Raw genomic sequence first — 22208 nt, 5'->3', positions numbered from 1 at the left:
ACTTTATACTACAAAGCAATAGTAACAAAAACAGCATGGTATTAGCACCATATAGACTGGTAAACCAATGGCATAGAATAGAGGACACAGAGACAAACTCACATAAATACAGTTATCTCATACCAGACAAAGGTGCCAAAAACATATATTGGAGAAAAGACAGCCTCTTCAAGAAATGGTGCTGGGAAACTGAAAATCCATATGCAGCAAAATAAAATTAAGCCCCTATCTCTCACCACGCACAAAACTCAACTCAAAGTGGAACAAAGACCTAGGAATTAGACCTGCACCCAAAAGAAGAAAAAGTGAGCCCAGATCTTCATCATGCCGAATTAGGCCCTGACTTCCTTGTTAGGGTCCATAAACAAGTCAAGATGGTGCCTGGTATTTTGCCAGAGGGAGTGGTTTGTGAAGTAACACCAGCGAGCCATTAAGATAATGGCAATTCCTTAATGACTGACTGCTGTATCTAGTTTATGTTAATTGAGTTAAGCTGTATATAATTATTAAGATGATGAGAATTCCTTAATGACTGATTGCTGAACTGGATGATGCTAAATTGAGTCAAGCTGTGTATTCAGTTATGTATATATACCTCTGCTTCCCGTAATAAAGCAGCTCCTGCTAGATCAATCTTCACAAGTTGCTTGTCACTCACCGGCTATTTTGCCCAGCCCAGCCGGACTGCGGCACTTCCTTAACAAGACTTCTGTAGTGCAAGAAATAAAACCAAGAGTCAATAAATGGAATGAACTCAAACCGAATAGCTTCTTCTCAGCAAAGAAACTATCAGTGAGGTGAATATAGAGCCTACAGAACGGAAGCAAATTTTTACTATATTCACATCAGAATGAGTGCTGCAGTTGCACTTTTTCTACCTCATCATTGGGGCTACCTCAGCAGGACTAACCATAGTTTCGACTCTACTTTGAATGTGGTTTGTCAACTAGTGTTGGAGTTTCACCCCCATTGTGAGGTACTAAGAGGGTAGAAATTTAATTTGACAATGGTATTTAGAGGGAGAAGGCCTTTGGGAGATGATTTAGGATTAAATAAGGTGATCAGAGTGAAGCCTCCATAATTAAATTCTGGATGGTTTATAAGAAGAGAGAGACCAGAAGATGCAGGCATGTGTGTGCTCCCCTTGCCTTTCATCATGCGATGCCCTGGACCATGTTGGGACTCTGCCAGCAGAGGACCATCTCCAGATGCAGTCCCTTAACCTTGCACCTCTAGATCCACGAGCCAAAATAAAACTCCTTTCCATATAATTTGCTCAGTCTGTGGTGTTATGTTATTAGGAAATGAACTAAGACTGCCTTCAAAAGTGGCAAGATATGATGGCTTTGGAAAATCCAGTGAATCTGAATGACAATAACAAGAACCTATCAGCATATCAGTGATGTTCTAGCTATTACAAAGTCCCTCTAGGGAGCAAGTACACATTTTAAGAATTGCTATCTTTGCCTTTAAAGAATCCATTGAAAGGAAAAGTGAATAGTTATGAAAATATAATGGTACAAATACTAAGAGTAGGACAAAAGGCTTAATTTCCAGGTAGGAAATATAAAAGAAACTTGTCATTTTAATTAAAGATTCCCATAGGGATGTTCAGCAAGTGGACAAAGAGACACTAAGAGCCATGTAAAATGGTCATTATAAAGAAAGTATACAGGAAATAACTGAATGGCTCCTATCATTACTGAACAACAGAAGGGCTGTTGACTTTTGGGACTCAATCATTTGTTGAGGATGGCGATGGCTGTCTGTTCATTTCAGGAGGCAGAATCCCTGGACTCTACCCATGAGATGCCAAGAGTAACTTGGTCTCATTGATACAATCAACACTATCTTTAGACATTGCCTGAGAGACGCAAAGTGGAGAGCTCAGAGAAGCCACCCACCTCCTGAGGAGGTAGACGGAGTTGTTGGAGTGATGTCAGGGACGGGAAAGAAAGGGGTGGCTGGGGCAGAATGACAGAGATGACAAACCCAGGTAAAATCATCCCCAGTTGAGAACCACTGCACAAGGGCAAACATCCCAGAGAATTAACGAAGAATCTCAAAGAGTGGTGATGAAATTGTTTTAAAAATAATATTCAAAGGAGAATAGAAAAAATAAAAACATCTGAAAATGGCTTACTTAGACTTCAACAAACCACAACTCAGCCTAGAAAAAAGGATGGCAAGAAATTAAAGCCTATTTTAGCCCTAACTGCATTAAAGAGTGGTGTTGCCAGTGAGAGGCTTCCATCTGTATAAGCTGGCAGAGCTAATCCATAAGTATTTTTAATGAATAAATATTACAAGTTGAAGAGAGAGCAAATCAGAGAAGGTAATAACCTTAGAAAGAAAGCCTCATTAGAGCCAATTATGATACGGGTTTCCTTTTTGGAATCGACCTTTTCAATGACAGGCCAATTTGGATTACCTAATTATCATATTTACTGAAGAATTTTCAAATGAAGGAAACTGACTTTACAGATTTGGTGGTTTATACAAAGTCAAGTCCCTAACAAGCAAAGGATAATCTGCCAGACTCTTACATGCTACTTCTGTGGAATTTAATCACACTAAAAGTCACAAATACTTCTGTCTGCAAATACTTCTTATGGAATTCGATTATACTGAAAATCATATTCTCCGTCCAATTCAGTTTAACTGGTCCATATCAGGACTTGGACAGGATCAAGAGAAGCTCAAGACAGTTTTCTTGTCTTGGATGAATTTTCTGCTTAGTAATAGAGACAGAAATACTCTAAAATAGATTATTTTAATGTGTGTCCCAAGAAAATTAATTTAATAAGTTACAAACAAAACACAGAAATCACCATGAAACCCAGGGAAGAAAGAACTTAATTTCAACTGGTTGGAGGAAGGGAGTTGTTGAAATAGATTTGGAACTGGTTCCATTACTGATGGAGGAAGGGATTGCAGGCGAAAGAAACAGAAATGATGGTCAGAGGCACAGGCTCTGTTTGTGGAATGACAGCTGACCTTCAAGGCTGGAGTGTGCTGAGTGACAGCATGGGGGTGCTGCTAGAAAGCTCGATTGGAGTCAGCTACCATGAGGTTGCAGTGACAGGACAAGGTGCATATGATGATGGTTTGAAAGCTGTGCCTTTTCACCTTAGAAATATTTTTATTATTTTGGTTCATTACTTCCACCTCTAGACATATTGATTATAAATGAAGGGAAGATTGTTACCAAAGTAATGTTAATAAGCTTTCAAAAAATAAATACATCTGAGTTGACCTAATCGGTAGCAGCTCCAAAATTTATATCATAACAAAATTGCTTTTTAGTTTTCATTTTGATACTCAATTTACATAGTAAACATTCTTTTTTATTAGAATGATAAGTCCATTTGAAGTGGCTTTCAGCAAGATAGGGAGATAATAGAATGGTGAAGATTTCCTAAAAACATGATTTGGATCATTTAAAATATCTGAGAAGCTGTACTGAACTGATTTAATTAACAGGCTTGTAAGTAAAGGATTAAAAGAAAATGTATCTGTGCTCTATATCCAGGGATGAAGCAACATATTAGATAACAAAATATAAAAACATATATATGTAGAAAAATTAATAGAAAGGGACACCTAGAATGTTATTGTCAACCTTCTGGAAAGTGTCCATTGGATAAGAGGAATACAAAAAGCAAATACTTTATGTTATTAGATACAGTGCACTATTCATATAAGTAAACATTCTTATATTAGCTACTAAACAATTTACCTCCCCCTCAAAATTTTGTCCTATGGAGTTAAGAATCAAGGTTATAACATAATGTCAGCTTGATATCAAAAAGAAACTCAAAAGTTCTATCAGTGAACTTTCCCACTAAGGGGCTCACCTCTGAAAGCCCTCTGTCAAGAACATTTGACCTATCCCAGAATAGCCTGAATAATCACTCTTCTGAGAAAATAAAAATGCCTTTGTGAAAGGTGCCATAAAAATATAGTTATGTAGATTTCATTATCATTGCCCTTGCATGAGCTATTAATAGCATATTTCCGAGACACTTCATGTATGCAAAATCTAGACAGGAGGTTAAGGTCTACTTGAATTGTCAAATAGAATATAGCATGTCATCCTAAGGTCACAGTTTTTAAGTTCCTTGACTGAACCAGTTGGTTATTTTTATTCAAACGATGAAAAGGTGTCTAGATTTTTTTTTTTTTTTTTTTTTTTTTTGGATGCTGGGAATCAAAACCAAGGCCTCGTGCATACTAGGTAAGCACTCTACCACTGAGCTACACCCCAGCCCTATTTCTTAATTTTTAATATAGATCTTTCTGTACCTTCTGCTGAACCATGATTGAAATATTACCCTTAAGGAATATTACTGAGTATCTCATGTATGCCAGTCTTCTAGTCGAATTGTGTACGTGTATCTCTATTACATTTTTATAAGATGAGTTACATATGAAAGTTTCGACTCCAAGCTCACAGAAACTGTAACTATCCATTAAGCTTCACTTTATGTTTGAAGAGGTAAAAGTGATACTGAAGATAAGTAAAGTACATCCCTGCCTCTCCTCACTACAAAGGTACAGGAAATTCCTTCATGGTTCTACCTATCTCCCTTCATCAGGAAGATATTTCTAAGTCATGACTCCCTCTCCCTATCCTACTTTTTCATCTCTTGTGCATATTTGATGAGTCGCCTATGAAATATAAGAAGTCCACCTCCAGGGGAAATATTTTTACATAATAAAAAATCCAGTAGCCTGAAGACTGATGGACTGGGTGGGAATTCTCTCTCTGATACTTCCCCTGTCCTGTGGGAAGTTAACTTCTCTGAGTTTTTATTTCCTGGTTTATGCAATGGCTATAATAAGAGTACCCACCTTATAGTGTTGCTGTGAAGTTGAGAGGGAATGAACACAGAGATCTGATTCATGGTAGGTGCTCAGTTAATTGTAACTGTTGTTGATTTTGTTATTATGATTATGATAATTATGAAGGTGTGGCTAGAGCTGACCTGGAACAAATCAACACTGACTGATTTGATCTGATAGTCTCATGAGAGGCAACAGAGAATTCTGGAGGGGAGAGCTCTCAGAAGTTACTTTCTACTGGGGAAGGAGGTATCAACGTGGAGGCAGGAAAGAGGATGAAGGGAAAGGTCGGAGCAGAATCCCTGAGACGTGAGAGAAGAAAATACAGGAGTAAGGAAGAAAATCAAATCAACATCAAAAACGGAATTGGGTCAGGCACTGGACAACTGAGAAAGACTTAAAAAAGAACATTTTTCCTTAGTAGAATCAGAAACTAGGGAACATGGAAGACAAGGAAATTGGCAATAGTTCTCTTCACTTACATGGGAACTTTATAGGTTACAAAGCATATTCACATCCCTGTGCTCATGCGGGGGTTAGACCCATTACCAAACCCATGCAATAGCCTTTAGTCTTAGTTAAAAATCTGAAAACCCTGAACTCCCCACTGATATATAAATGTTTCATCTTCATATTTTAGAAGTAACCTCTCTATATTTCTCACCGTATATTAGGAAAGGGAATCAAACAATCACCTAGACCTCCAACTTGTGGGAAAGGTCTCACCATACAGAGCTCTCTCCTGTTCCAGAAGGCCTCCATGTACTAGCCACCAAGTATGCCTGGACCATCAGCAGAACTACTCATCTAGGCTTGAACAATCATAAACCTAATGCAGCTAGCCAGCTGCTGGACCAGGGCCATCAAGCAGTGCCAGCGAGGTTAATACAGTGTCCCTCTATGGCCTCCAATGCTGACTCTTCAGTGGTTGCTAAGAAGGAGAAATAGCCTCTTCCCTGCCAAGCAGATTTTGTCTGGGAAAATTGAGCTCTTGGTCATCCAGGCATTTTAATGGACTCTATGAATCACTGATCAGCCAAGAAAGAACGTGAAGGAGCCCGGGGTCCTACGTCTGCTGATTGGCTCCTTCAACAAAGATAAATGGTGAACCCGTCATTTTCAATGAAGCAGCCACAAAAGAGATCATTTCTGCTAACTCTGGCCTCTCCTGTTTCTGTCCCTGGAGGACCATAGAGGTAAAAGCTGCCATAAACCACAATTCTTTGCAGACAGCAGAAGAGAGTAGAGGAAACAAGGATGAATTGAATCACCCTGTGTCCTTCAAAAAGCCTCAGGCCTCGCTCACAGGAGAAAAGAAAACTGAGATGACCAGAACCTTCATTTTTTTCACAAGCTGCATGGAAGATTGAGACATGACACAAATTAGAAGTAAAGGATCTTAACCCTGGAAGGGAAATCAAAATTTACTACTTCACCTACCACAAACAATTTTATAAGTGGAAAATTTAAAGCAGAAAGAGGCCAAGAAAATTTCCCAAGGTCAATTTGTTTATTAAAGGTGGCTCTAGAACTGGACCTGTGACTACATAGTCCCAGTCCAAAGTTGTTTAGGTATACCATAGTTCTCCGGGTGCCAGTATTGGATGAAAGACAGGAACATAACCTTTTACAACCAAAACTCAAAGTCATATCACCAATTTCCTGATGTTGATGTTGTCACAAATATGATAGATACTCAGCTAGGAATGGGGGGATTTGTAACAGCCAATAAAGAATGTGAAGGATCCCAGGGTCCTAAGTCCTCTGATTGACTCTTCAACAAAGGTAAATGGTGAGCCTGTCATCCTCAATGAAGCAGCCACAAAAGAGACCATTTCTGCTGACTTTGGCTTCTCCTTTCAACCAAACTGACTTGACTTTCAACCAAACTGTATGATTTCAAGAGTCCAAGGGAAGGAAGTTCTATTGTTTGTTTGCTTAACCCAAGACCTGTTGGAAAGCTAGAAGGAATGAAAACATTTGCTATTAACCAAGATCCAGTAATAGAAACTGACTTACTCTCCCTCCAGAAGGGGAAAAAAAAAAACGGACAAAATCTGCAAAGTAATGGTTTTCAACCGATTGAACATTAGGGAACCCAGGACAGAGATTCTTTTTTTTTTTCCCCAATTTCACTTACATTTTATTATTTTCCGAGTCATGTGGAGTTTCACACATTTCACATAGTTTTCATTTCTCTTTTTTCTCCTTCAATCTGGAATGATTTCAAAGTGTTTCTTTCTTTCATGACACTGACATTTTTGAAGAGTATATTCTATTTTGAAGGGTATATTCTATTCTGTAGTGGCCCTTAGTGTGCTTTGTCTGCAGATTGGGTGACCAAATCTGGATGGGTGACTGTGTCGGGATTGCTATATGTTTTTTTTTTTTTATTGGTTGTTCAAAACATTACAAAGCTCGTGATAAATCATCTTTCATACATTTGACTCAAGTGGGTTATGAACTCCCATTTTTACCCCAAATACAAATTGCAGAATCACATCGGTTACACACTCACATTTTCACATAATGCCATATTAGTGACTGTTGTATTCTGCTACCTTTCCTATCCCCTACTATCCCCCTCCCCTCCCCTTCCATCTTCCCTCTCTACCTCTTGTGCTATTGTTCAATTCTCTCCCTTGTTTCCCCCCCCTTTCCCTTCATAACCTCTTCTATGTATTTTGTGTAACATTGAGGGTCTCCTACCATTTCCATATGTTTTCCCTTCTCTCTCCCTCTCTCTCCCCCCAATCGTCTTTGTTTAATGTTAATCTTTTCCTCATGCTCTTCCTCCCTGTTCTGTTCTTAGTTGCTCTCTTTATATCAAAGAAGACATTTGGCATTTGTTTTTTAAGAATTGGCTAGCTTCGCTTAGCATAATCTGCTCTAATGCCATCCATTTCCCTGCAAATTCTATGATTTTTATCATTTTTTAGTGCTGCGTAGTACTCCATTGTGTATAGATGCCACTTTTTTATCCATTCATCTATTGAAGGGCATCTAGGCTGGTTCCACAGTCTAGCTATTGTGAATTGTGCCACTATGATCATTGATGTGGCAGTATCCCTATAGTACGCTCTTTTAAGATCCTCAGGGAATAGTCCGAGGAGGGCGATAGCTGGTTCAAATGGTGGATCCATTCCCAGTTTTCCCAGGAATCTCCATACTGATTTCCATATTGGCCTTACCAATTTACAGTCCCACCAACAGTGTACAAGTGTACACTTTTCCCCACATTCTCACCAACACTTATTGTTGTTTGACTTCATAATGGCTGCCACTCTTACTGGAGTGAGATGGTATCTTAGGGTGGTTTTAATTTGCATTTCTCTGACTGCTAGAGATGGTGAGCATTTTTTCATGTACTTGTTGATTGATTGTATGTCCTCCTCTGTGAATTGCCTATTCAGGTCCTTGGCCCATTTGTTGATTGGGTTATTTGTTATCTTATTGTTTAATTTTTTGAGTTCTTTGTGTATTCTAGATATTAGGGCTCTATCTGAAGTGTGAGGGGTAAAAATTTGTTCCCATGATGTAGGCTCTCTATTTACCTCTCTTATTGTTTCTCTTGCTGAGAAAAAAACTTTTTAATTTAAGTAAGTCCCATTTATTTATTCTTGTTATTAACTATTGGGCTATGGGCATCCTATTAAGGAATTTGGAGCCCGACCCCACAGTATGTAGATCGGAGCCAACTTTTTCTTCTATCATACGCAGTGTCTCTGATTTGATATCTAGCTCCTTGATCCATTTTGAGTTAACTTTTGTGCATGGCGAGAGAAAGGGATTCAGTTTCATTTTGTTGCATATGGATTTCCAATATTCCAAGCACCATTTGTTGAAGATGCTGTCCTTCCTCCATTGCATGCTTTTAGCCCCTTTATCAAATATAAGATAGTTGTAATTTTGTGGATTGGTCTCTGTGTCCTCTATTCTGTACCATTGGTCCACCTGCCTGTTTTGGTACCAGTACCATGCTGTTTTTGTTACTATTGCTCTGTCGTACAGTTTGAACTCTGGTATCGCTATACCTCCCGATTCACACTTGCTGCTTAGAATTGCTTTTGCTATTCTGGGTCTTTTATTTTTCCATATGAATTTCATGATTGCTTTATCTATTTCTACAAGAAATGCCGTTGGGATTTTAATTGGCATCGCATTAAACCTGTAGAGAACTTTGGGTAATATCGCCATTTTGATGATGTTAGTTCTGCCTATCCATGAACAGGGTACATTTTTCCATCTTCTAAGATCTTCTTCTATTTCTCTCTTTAGGGTTCTGTAGTTTTCATTGTATAGATCTTTCACCTCTTTTGTTAGGTTGATTCCCAAGTATTTTATTTTCTTTGAGGATATTATGAATGGAGTGGTTTTCCTCATTTCCATTTCAGAAGTTTTGTTGCTGATATACAGGAATGCCTTTGATTTATGCGTGTTGATTTTATATCCTGCCACTTTGCTGAATTCATTTATTACCTCTAGTAGTTTCTTTGTAGACCCTTTTGGGTCTGTTAAATATATTATCATGTCGTCCGCAAATAGCGATAATTTAATTTCTTCTTTTCCTATTTTTATGCCTTTAATTTCTTTTGTCTGTCTAATTGCTCTGGCTAGTATTTCAAGAACTAAATTGAATAGAAATGGTGATAGAGGGCATCCCTGTCTTGTTCCAGATTTTAGAGGGAATGCCTTTAGTTTTTCTCCATTTAGGATGATGCTAGCCTGAAGTTTAGCATATATAGCTTTTACAATGTTGAGGTAAGTTCCTGTTATCCCTAGTTTTTCTAGAGTTTTGATCATAAAGGGATGCTGTACTTTGTCAAATGCTTTTTCCGCATCTATTGAGATGATCATATGGTTCTTATCTTTAAGTCTATTGATGTGGTGAATAGTATTTATTGATTTCCATATATTGAACCAGCCTTGCATCCCAGGGATGAATCCTACTTGATCATGGTGCACAATTTTTTTGATATGCTTTTGTATTTGATTTGCCAGAATTTTATTGAGAATTTTTGCATCCAAGTTCATTAGAGATATTGGTCTGTAGTTTTCTTTCTTTGAAGTGTCTTTGTCTGGACAACTTATTAAATGAAATAATTCTAGAAAACTTCCCAGAGATGAAAGATGGAATGGATTGCCAAATCCTGGAAGCCTACAGGACCCCAAACATTCAAAACCATAATAGACAAACTCCAAGACATATAATTATGAAGATAGCCAACATACAGAACAAGGAGAGAATATTAAAAGCTACGAGAGAAAGGAGGCAGATTACATTCAGGGGTAAACCAATTAGGTTAACTACCGATTTTCCATCACAGACTTTGAAAGCAAGAAGATCCTGGAACAATGTATTTCAAATGCTGAAAAATAATGGATTCCAACCAAGAATACTGTATCCAGCAAAATTAAGCTTCAGATTTGACAATGAAATTAAAATCTTTCACGATAAACAAAAGCTAAAAGAATTCACAGCCAGAAAACCAGCACTGCAAAGCATTTTGAGCAAAACACTACAAGAAGAGGAATTGAAAAATAGTGCTCAAAACTATCAGCAGGAGGTATCTCAGAAAAGGGGCAGGAAAATAACCAAAAAGTAAAAACTAGCCAAACTAAAATAAATAAATAAATAAACATGACTGGAAGTACAAGTCATAGTTCAATTGTAACCTTAAATGTTAATGGCCTAAACTCACCAATCAAGAGACATAGGCTGGTAACCTGGATCAAAAAAACAAATCCAACAATATGCTTCCTTCAGGAGACTCATATGATAGGAAAAGACATACACAGGCTGAAGGTAAAAGGTTGGGAAAAAATCTTACTACTCACATGGCCCTCGGAAGCAAGCAGGAGTGGCCATACTCATATCGAATAAAATCAACTTCAAACCTAAGTTAATCAAAAGGGATAAAGAAGGACACTATATACTGTTAAAAGGAACCATCCACCAACAAGACATAACAATTATCAATTTGTATGCACCAAACAATGGAGCTGCAACATTCATAAAACAAACTCTCCTCAAGTTCAAGAGTCAAATAGACTACAACACAATAATTATGGGTGACTTCAACACACCGCTCTCACCATTAGACAGATCCTCTAGACAAAAGCTGATTAAAGAAACTATAGAAGTCAATAGCACAATCAATAACCTAGACTTAACCGACATATATAGAATATATCAACCATCATCAAGTGGATACACGTTCTTCTCAGCAGCACATGGATCCTACTCAAAGATAGACCATATACTATGCCATAGGGCAACTATTAGTAAATATAAAGGTGTGGAGATAATACCATGCACCATATCTGATCATAATGGAATGAAACTGGAAATCAATGATAAAAGAAGGAAGGAAAAATCCTACATCACATGGAAAATGAACAATATGCTACTGATTGATCAATGGGTTACAGAAGACATAAAGGAGGAGATAAAAAAATTCTTAGAGACAAATGACAATGAAGACACAACATACCGGAATCTATGGGACACAATGAAAGCATTTCTAAGAGGTAAATTCATTTCTTGGAGTTCTTTCCCCAAAAAAAGAAAAAAACCAACAAATAAATGAGCTCACACTACACCTCAAAAACCTAGAAAAGGAAGAGCAAAACAACAGCAAATGTCGTAGAAGACAAGAAATAATTAAAATTAGAGCAGAAATCAACGAAATCGAAACAAAAAAAACATTGAAAAAATTGAAAAAACTAAAAGTTGGTTCTTTGAAAAAATAAATAAGATCGACAGACCCTTAGCCATGCTAACAAAGAGAAGAAGAGAGAGAACTCAAATTACCAACATACGGGATGAAAAAGGCAATATCACAACAGACACTACAGAAATACAGAAGATAATTAGAAATTATTTTGAAAAACTATACTCTAATAAAATAGAAGATAGTGAAGATATCAATAAATTTCTTAAGTCATACCATCTGCCCAGATTGAGTCAGGAGGATACACACAATTTAAACAGACCAATAACAAAGGAAGAAATTGAAGAAGCCATCAAAAGACTACCAAGCAAGAAAAGCCCAGGACCGGATGGGTATACAGCGGAGTTTTACAAAACCTTCAAAGAAGAATTAATACCAATACTTTTCTTTTTTTTTCCTTTGTTGGAAAATATTTATTCCAATAGCTACAGAAGGCAATTAAGTGTCCCCTAGGTTTAAATACATTGTCCTGCAATTTGAGAATATTTATTTATTTTTTATTTTATTTTTTTTTTTATTCAAAACATTACAAAGATTTCAGAATCACATCGGTTACACATCCACATTTTTACATAATACCATAATAGTAACTGTTGTATTCTGCTACCTTTCCTATCCTCTACTATCCCCCCTCCCCTCCCCTCCCATCTTCTCTCTCTACCCCATCTACTGTAATTCATTTCTCTTCTTATTTTTTTCCCATTCCCCTCACAAACTCTTATATGTAATTTTGTATAACAATGAGGGTCTCCTTCCATTTCCAAGCAATTTCCCTTTTCTCTCCCTTTCCCTCCCACTTCATGACTCTGCTTAATGTTAATCTTTTCCTCCTGCTCTTCCTCCCTGCTCTGTTCTTGGTTGCTCTCATTATATCAAAGAAGACATTTGGCATTTGTTTTTTAGGGATTGGCTAGCTTCACTTAGCATAATCTGCTCTAGTGCCATCCATTTCCCTGCAAATTCCATGATTTTGTCATTTCTTAGTGCTGCGTAGTACTCCATTGTGTATAAATGCCACATTTTTTTTATCCATTCATCTATTGAGGGGCATCGGGGTTGGTTCCACAGTCTAGCTATTGTGAATTGTGCTGCTATGAACATCGATGTGGCAGTATCCCTGTAGTACGCTCTTTTGAGGTCTTCAGGGAATAGTCCGAGAAGGGCAATAGCTGGGTCAAATGGTGGTTCCATTCCCAGCTTTCCCAGGAATCTCCATACTGCTTTCCATATTGGCCTCACCATTTTGCAGTCCCACCAGCAATGTATAAGAGTACCCTTTTCCCCACATCCTCGCCAGCACTTGTTATTGTTCGACTTCATAATGGCTGCCAATCTTACTGGAGTGAGATGGTATCTTAGGGTGGTTTTGATTTGCATTTCTCTGACTGCTAGAGATGGTGAGCATTTTTTCATGTACTTGTTGATTGATTGTATGTCCTCCTCTGAGAAGTGTCTGTTCAGGTCTTTGGCCCATTTGTTGATTGGGTTATTTGTTTTCTTATTGTTTAATTTTTTGAGTTCTTTGTATACTCTGGATATTAGGGCTCTATCTGAAGTGTGAGGAGTAAAAATTTGTTCCCATGATGTAGGCTCCCTATTTACCTCTCTTATTGTTTCTCTTGCTGAGAAAAAACTTTTTAGTTTAAGTAAGTCCCATTTGTTGATTCTTGTTTTTAACTCTTGTGCTATGGGTGTCCTATTAAGGAATTTGGAGCCCGACCCCACAATATGTAGATCGGAGCCAACCTTTTCATCTATCAGACGAATAGTCTCTGATTTGATATCAAGGTCCTTGATCCATTTTGAGTTAACTTTTGTGCATGGCGAGAGGAGGGGATTCAGTTTCATTTTATTGCATATGGATTTCCAGTTTTCCCAGCACCATTTGTTGAAGATGCTATCCTTCCTCCATTGCATGCTTTTAGCCCCTTTATCGAATATAAGATAGTTGTAATTTTGTGGATTGGTTTCTGTGTCCTCTATTCTATACCATTGGTCCACCCGCCTGTTTTGGTACCAGTACCATGCTGTTTTTGTTACTATTGCTCTGTCGTACAGTTTGAACTCTGGTATCGCTATACCTCCCGATTCACACTTGCTGCTTAGAATTGCTTTTGCTATTCTGGGTCTTTTATTTTTCCATATGAATTTCATGATTGCTTTATCTATTTCTACAAGAAATGCCGTTGGGATTTTGATTGGCATTGCATTGAACCTATAGAGAACTTTTGGTAATATTGCCATTTTGATGATGTTAGTTCTGCCTATCCATGAACAGGGTATATTTTTCCATCTTCTGAGATCTTCTTCTATTTCTCTCTTTAGGGTTCTGTAGTTTTCATTGTATAAATCTTTCACCTCTTTTGTTAGGTTGATTCCCAAGTATTTTATTTTTTTTTGAGGATATTGTGAATGGGGTAGATGTCCTCATTTCCAGTTCAGAAGATTTGTCGCTGATATACAGGAATGCCTTTGATTTATGCGTGTTGATTTTATATCCAGCCACTTTGCTGAATTCATTTATTAGCTCTAGTAGTTTCTTTGTAGACCCTTTTGTGTCTTCTAGGTATAGGATCATATCATCCGCAAACAGTGATAATTTAAGTTCTTCTTTTCCTATTTTTATGCCTTTAATTTCTTTCGTCTGTCTAATTGCTCTGGCCAGTGTTTCGAGAACTATATTGAATAGAAGTGGTGAGAGAGGGCATCCCTGTCTTGTTCCAGATTTTAGAGGGAATGCCTTCAGTTTTTTTCCATCTAGAATGATGCTAGCCTGAGGCTTAGCATATATAGCTTTTATAATTTTGAGGTAAGTTCCTGTTATCCCTAGTTTTTCTAATGTTTTGAACATAAAGGGATGCTGTATTTTGTCGAATGCTTTTTCTGCGTCCACCGAGATGATCATATGGTTCTTATCTTTAAGTCTATTGATGTGGTGAATAACGTTTATTGATTTCCGTATATTGAACCAGCCTTGCATCCCAGGGATGAATCCTACTTGATCATGGTGCACAATCTTTTTGATATGTTTTTGTATACGATTTGCCAGAATTTTATTGAGGATTTTTGCATCTAAATTCATTAGGGATATTGGTCTGTAGTTTTCTTTCTTTGAGGTGTCCTTCTCTGGTTTGGGAATCAGGGTGATATTGGCCTCATAGAATGAACTTGGGAGTTCTCCCTCTTTTTCTATCTCCTGAAATAGATTATGGAGTATTGGTATTAGTTCCTCTTTAAATGTTTTGTAAAACTCTGCTGTATATCCATCCGGTCCTGGGCTTTTCTTGGTTGGTAGTCTTTTGATGGCTTCTTCTATTTCCTCCCTTGATATTGATCTGTTTAGGTTGTTTATATCTTCCTGATTCAATCTGGGTAGTTCATATGTCTCAAGGAATTTATCTATGCCTTCACTATCTTCTATTTTATTAGAGTATAGTGTTTCAAAATAATTTCTAATTATCGTCTGTATTTCTGAATTGTCTGTTGTGATGTTGCCTTTTTCATCCCGTAAGCTAGTAATTTGGGTTCTCTCTCTTCTTCTCTTTGTTAGTGTGGCTAGTGGTCTATCAATCTTATTTATTTTTTCAAAGAACCAACTTTTAGTTTTGTCAATTTTTTCGATTGTTTCTTTTGTTTCGATTTCATTGATTTCTGCTCTAATTTTAATTATTTCTTGCCTTCTACTGTATTTGCTGCTGATTTGTTCTTCTTTTTCTAAGGCTTTGAGGTGTAGTATGAGGTCATTTATTTGTTGGCTTTTCCTTCTTTTAAGGAATGAACTCCATGAAATGAATTTTCCTCTTAGTACTGCTTTCATAGTGTCCCAAAGATTTCGATATGTTGTTTCTGAGTTTTCGTTTACCTCTAAGAATTTTTTAATTTCCTCTTTGATGTCTTCTGTAACCCTTTGTTCATTCAGTAGCATATTGTTTAATCTCCATGTGATGTAGGGTTTTTCCTTTCTCATTTTATTATTGATTTCCAATTTCATTCCATTATGATCAGATAAAATGCATGGTAGTATCTCAACTCCTTTGTAATTGCTAAGCTTTGCCCTGTGACATAATATATGGTCTATTTTTGAGAAGGATCCATGTGCTGCTGAGAAGAAAGTGTATCCGCTTGATGTTGGGTGGTATATTCTGTATATATCAATTAAGTCTAAGTTATTTATTGTATTATTGAGCTCCATGGTTTCTTTATTCAATTTTTGTTTGGAAGATCTGTCCATTGGTGAGAGAGGTGTATTAAAATCTCCCATGATTATTGTGTTGTGGTCTATTAGACTCTTGAACTTGAGAAGAGTTTGTTTGATGAACGTAGCTGCACCATTGTTTGGGGCATATATATTAATGATCGTCAAGTCTTGTTGGTGTATGGTTCCCTTGAGCAGTATGTATTGTCCTTGTTTATCCCTTTTGATTAACTTTGGCTTGAAGTCTATTTTATTTGATACAAGTATGGACACCCCTGCTTGCTTCCGGGGTCCGTATGAGTGATATGATTTTTCCCAACCTTTCACCTTCAGTCTGTGTATGTCTTTTCCTATCAGATGAGTCTCCTGTAGGCAGCATATTGTTGGATCTTTTTTTTTAATCCATTCTACTAGCCTATGTCTTTTGATTGGTGCATTTAAGCCATTAACATTTAGGGTTACTATTGAGATATGGTTTGTATTTCCAGCCATATTTGGTTATGTATGATACTTAACATGATTAGTTTTTCCTCTATGCTTAGTTTTTCCTTTATTGTACTACCTCCCGTTGTTGGTTTTCATTGTTATTTTTCATTTCCTCTTCCTGTAATGTTTTGCCAAGGATGTTTTGAAGAGCTGGTTTTCTAGCTGCAAATTCTTTTAACTTTTGCTTATCGTGGAAGATTTTTATTTCATCTTCAATCCTGAAGCTTAATTTCGCTGGATACATGATTCTTGGAAATAGAAAAAGAAGGAGCTCTTCCAAATTCAATCTATGAGGCCAACATCACCCTGATCCCAAAGACAGTGATTCTTGAGAATAGGAACAGATGAGCTCTGTGAATATCCCCATCTTATGACCTGCAGAGTTTCTAGGCTGCAGCTCAGGTGGGAGAACCGCCCCCATACCCTCTCCCTGGGAAAAACAAAAAACAAAAAACAACTCCCTGAGCTAGAGTGCCAGAGAGGCTAATGTAGCCAGAGTTGAGAGGGGAGAACTGCAGACCAAGAGGACTCTTAAAGAGTTGTGGAGAGTGTTCTGGAATTCTTCAGCTGAGTCTGAAGAGTGAAATCATGTGAGAAACAGATGAATGGATAAATAAGGGTATATCTCTAAAAGGCACACTATTCAGCAATTAAAAAACACATGTATTAACACATACAACAACATGGATAAGTCTCAAATAACTACTATGCTTAAAAGAAGCCAAACAAAATAATTACTTATTGTATGATTCCATTCATGTGTGTTTGTTATCTTGGTAATATTGATGACTTTGTGGAATAATAAGTGATTGATATATATATGTATGTGTATATACATATACATGTATATCAAAACTTATCAATGAAATCATACAGTTTATATTCTGTTGTGTTAAACTTTTTTAGAGATTTTTTTGAGATTCACCCATATTTCAAGGTGTATTAGTATTTAATTCCCTTTTTATTGCTGAATAGCATTCCATCATACAAGCATACCACATGTGTTTATTTATTCACCTGAGGATATACATGTGAGATGGTTCATGTTTGGGTTATTACCAAAAAAAAGTGCTATAAAGCTATTATATAGATATTTTATGGACATAATGGAGTCACTGAATCATACGGTAGGTGCACATCTAACTTTTAAAGAAATTGGCATACTCTTTTCCAAGAGTATGTACAATTTTCACTCGCACCAGTGAGAGAAAGATCTTTAATAGCATCACATCTTTGATACTTCTTGGCATTGTCCTATATTTTATTTTAATCATTTTACAAAAAATTAACTAAAATGTTGATTTCAATTTACTTCTCCCAAAATAACTAATTATATTTATATACTTCATATGGTTATTGGCCATTTGTATATCTTCATTTTTTAAGGTCTTTGTTCAAGCCTTTTACACATTTTTCTTGGGTTGGTTGATATTTTACATTGAATTATGGTAATACTTTGTATATTGGATTCAAGTTCTCTATTATTTACGTATATACACACACAAGTAGTTTCTCTCAGTTGGAGTTTACCTTTTCATTTTTAATGTCTTTTGACAAGTTTGAATTTTGATAGAGTTCAATTTAGTTTCTTCTTTTCATTCTTTCTGTGTTTTTTCTTTCATAACTTATAAATAGGTTAGAATTTCCTCCTCTAGTTTCTAAAGAATTTGTATAGGTTGATATTTTATTTCCTAAATGTTAAATAGCAGTGACACATTCTCTTCGTGGGGTTTTCTGTATGGGAAGGGTTGGGGTTACAAATTCAATTTCTTTCATAGTATGATACTTTTCAAGTTTTTCTTCTTGACTTGGTTTTGTTTAATTGCATTTTTTAAAGAATTCAATCATTTCATCTAAGTTATGAAATTCTTCAGCATAAATCTTTTATTTTACTTTTGGTATCCTCCAAAGATGATTATAAATTAGCATATTATCCATTTGTCTTGTAGAAAGAATACCCACTTCATTTCTGATATTGGTAATTTGTGTTTCTTTTTTCTTTTTCTCTTCCTCAGTGCAATGGTTTGTAAATTTTATGAATCTTATAAACTTTTAGGTTTAATTTTTCTTGTGTTGTTATTTATCTAATTTATTCATATATAGTATTTCCTTCCTCCTACTTTGGGTTCAATTTTCTTCTTTTCCCTATCCACCACAGTTTCTTGAGCTAGAAAATAAATCATTGATATATAACTTGTCACTAAAAATATTTAAAGCAATAATTTTTCTCTAAGTACCACTTTAACTGTAACTCACAAATTTTAATAGTTTTTTCCTTCCTTGTTATTCAGTTTAAAATACTTTTTAATTTCCCTTATGATGTTTTTCTTTGACTTGTGGATTATTTGGAGATGTGGTATTCCCTTGTTTAATATTAGTGATTCTTATAGATATTTTTATTCAATTATAATATGATTCTTTGTATTCAGAAAATATCAATTATAAAGTTTTGGAATTTGGGGAAATTTAACTTATGACTCATATTGTCTGCCTTGCAGACTATTTCATATTCTGAAGTATAAAAAAAATGTATGTTTTAGAGTGGTGTATAATATCCTAATATGTCAATAAGTCAATTTGGCTGATAATGTTATTCAGATAGTCTATATCATTGATTTTTTTTAAACACCTTATTTTTTAATGATTTCAGATTCACAGAAAAAAAGTTGCAAAGGTGGTACAATGAGGTCCTATATATCTTTCACTTAGTTTTCTCCACTATTAACATTTTATCTTACATTACCATGGTGATTTTGTTTAAACTCAGAGACTAACATTGGTAAGTTACTATTAAGTAAACTTGAGATTTTATTAGTGTTTCCACTAATGTTCTCTTTCTGCCCCAAGATACAATCTAGATACTACATTGTATTTAGTCATCACATCTCCCCAGTCTCCTGATCTGTGACAGTTTCTCAATCAGATCTCAGCCCAGAACATATAGAAAATCTCCACACAAAGTTCTTGATCTCTCTCTCTCTCTCTCTCTCCCCCTCCCTCCCTCTTTCCCTCCCTCCCTCCCTCCTTCCTGGGATCAACAGAACCATGATGCTCTGCTTTGGCTCCACCTCTATCTCATAATCAGGAGATTGTCCCCAGGTAAAAAGTCAGGGCAAATATGGGAGTGCCATCTTGCATTGTCCTACTTTCCGAAGTTAGATACCTGAAAACAGTTATCTCATATTTTTTCCAGTTTTATAGTTGTTTGCACAGAAGGGCAAAAGTAGTGCCAATTAACCTGCCTTTATCGGAAACTCATATACTGTCTAGTTACCTGATTATTTTCCTGTTTTGCACGCAGTCATCTATGGACCTTCATGACATCTCCCAAAATCCTCAAGAATTTTTCCACCAGGACTTTGGGATTCATCATGGTCTTTGCAGCCTTTTTTAAATTTTAGTATTGGTCCTGGGTTTTCTACCAACTTTGGCCATGGAATGTCACTTAACTGCTGCCTTATTTTTTTTTTTTTATTTTAATCTGTGAAGTAAGGATAGCAAAATTTCATTTTTTGTGGAATTCAAGGAGATTAATGAAACTAGAAAAATGGTAAGTGTATGATATATGTTTGACAAAGAGAAGTTTGTCGGAGTGTTATTTACCCATAAGGAAGAATGAAATCATGTCATTTTCAGGAAAAAAAATATTATCATGATAAATGAAATAAAAGCCTCAGAAAGACAAGTATCACATGTATTCTCTCATACACAGAATCTAGAAAAACAATAAACTGATTTTTTTCAAAACAACATTAAAGTAGCAGGGGGATTATTAAGAAATAGGAAGTGAGTTGGGAGAAGAGGGAGGAGGAGAAGAGGGCTTTGGGAGAATGAATACAATCAAAGAATGTTATACACATGTTTGGAAATGTCACAATGAAACCCACTAACTTGTGCAATTAATATATGCTAATAATTATAATGATAAAAAGAAGAAGTGGCATAGTGATTAAAAGAATGGATTATATCCCAAAAAACCAAATGCTGAATGTTTTCTTTGATATAAGAGGCTGATTCATAGTGGGATAGGGAGAGGGAACATGGGAGGAACAGAAGAACTCTATTTAGGGCAGAGGGGTGGGAGGGGAAGGGAGGGGTCATGGGGTAATTAATGATGGTTGAATGTGATGATCATTTTTATCCAAAGCACATGTGTGAAGACACAAATTGGTGTGAATATACTGTGTATACAACCAGAGATATGAAAAATTGAGCTCTATGTTTGTAATAAGAACTGTAATGCATTCTGTTGTTATATTAATAGAAATTGTAATGCATTCTGCTGTTGTATATAAATTTAAAAATTCATCATTAAAAAAAGAATGGATTATAGAGTCAGGAGATTTGATTTCGCAAACTAGTTACAGTTACAACACATTGCGCAAGTTTGGGGGAAAATACTTGATGTCAATAAGCCATAATTTCTCAATTACAAAAATTATAATAATCACTACCTCGAAAGACTGAGTTGAGAATTAAATGAGAAAATGCACATGAAGTATCTCCTGAGATACTGGCACGTGGCAGATGTTCAAAGTTTTTAGAATATTATTGACCTTCTTGCCCCTTCTTTCCTCCACCCACCCCCTGCCATCATCTGGGGGTGAATTCTGATAACTCATACATCATTTGCTCCATAGAATTTTCTGGTTTTGGATGACTCAGCTACTCCAGTGACCTCTGCCTCTGTTCTTTTCTAACAGCCCACACACCCAGCTCCAGCTTTTACTGAATCCTTTCCAAAATTCTAGAAGTTTTAATTCTAAATTTTACCTCTTTAATTACAACCTTCTTTCTTTCCATTTTCCCATTTTCATACCCGATTTCCCTTCTCTTGTCAAAGATCTGCTAGGCCTGATTATGTGGAGTAGGATTGAGGATAGCACAGCTGCCACTCAATGGGCATAGTCATCAACAGCCCATTAGTTTTTGCCTTTCTTAACCTGTGGGTTCTTTTTAATGTCCAGCCTTAGAATAATAGATACAGCCTGATCAGGCACATGTGATCAGCTGTGACTTAATCTACTCCTTAGTATTCTAATTTTGAAACTCTCATATCCCAAACATAGTTTTTCCAGTAGATTGGGAGAATACCCATTTGTTTTTGTTAAATTTTACTCATTGACTCTGTTACTCTCTTGGCAAGAGAAAGAACCTCAATTATTGAATGCAATCTGATCTTTTCCACTGTTAAGAACGTTGTTGGGTTCAACCCTACGGCATGTTAAAACCCTTGAGGAAGTTTTCTGCCTATCCCTCAACCCCAGGAATTTCTGATTTAAGTGGTTTGGAATAGGGCCTGACCATTACTATTTTTAAAAGATTACCCTGATGGTTTTAATTTTCAAAGTGAAGAATCTCCACAATAGTGGGCAAAAAGAGATCATCAACACACTTTCTCGTATCTAATCCTGTTGTCAGTCATAGGAAATTGACTTTTTCAGCAGTGTGCTACAGCTCGCTTATACCAGCTCATGAGAGGCTCTGGTTACGATGGCAGAAACGCTGTCAACCACCTGGTCTCCTACTGGTAGATGGAAAGTGGGTATGTGGGAAGATTGACACACTGGCAAATGCTGTAAAGCAGTTCTTCCCCTGCCACCTGATGGCAAGCCATTTCCCAGCACAGTGTGGCTCTGGTCTTCAATTCATCTCCCTTCACCTTGCTTGCCCTTGAACCAGAAGGCTATGTAACTAGAAGAGAAGCACCCTCCATTCAATACAGTTCCAGACGAAAGTTTTTTTTCCACTGTAGTTCACCACAGAATTGCTCTGCTGCTGCTTCTCTTAAATAAAAATGGTTGGCACAGCTGCCCAGGAGGGAGGCAGTAAGAACCCTCAGAAATATGACTGACAGTCGAGGAGGGGCCCCACTTCCTGTGTGAGTCTATTTACTCCTGCATCCTCATTGTTTTGATAATGTATGCCTTTTGATCCAATTTTCATGG

General features: G+C 36.6%; 1 pseudogene; it reads left to right on the top strand.

Moving 5' to 3' along the window:
- LOC143642175 (BCL2/adenovirus E1B 19 kDa protein-interacting protein 3-like) overlaps positions 1–5793 on the top strand; it is a 115499-nt pseudogene extending 109706 nt beyond the window's left edge.
- Positions 5794–22208: the final 16415 nt, after the last annotated feature.

The sequence above is a fragment of the Callospermophilus lateralis genome, chromosome 10 (assembly GCF_048772815.1).
Source record: "Callospermophilus lateralis isolate mCalLat2 chromosome 10, mCalLat2.hap1, whole genome shotgun sequence".
In the NCBI taxonomy this organism is placed as follows: domain Eukaryota; kingdom Metazoa; phylum Chordata; class Mammalia; order Rodentia; family Sciuridae; genus Callospermophilus; species Callospermophilus lateralis.
Note: the sequence above shows the minus strand (reverse complement) of the source record. Positions and strands in the feature narration are given on the sequence as shown.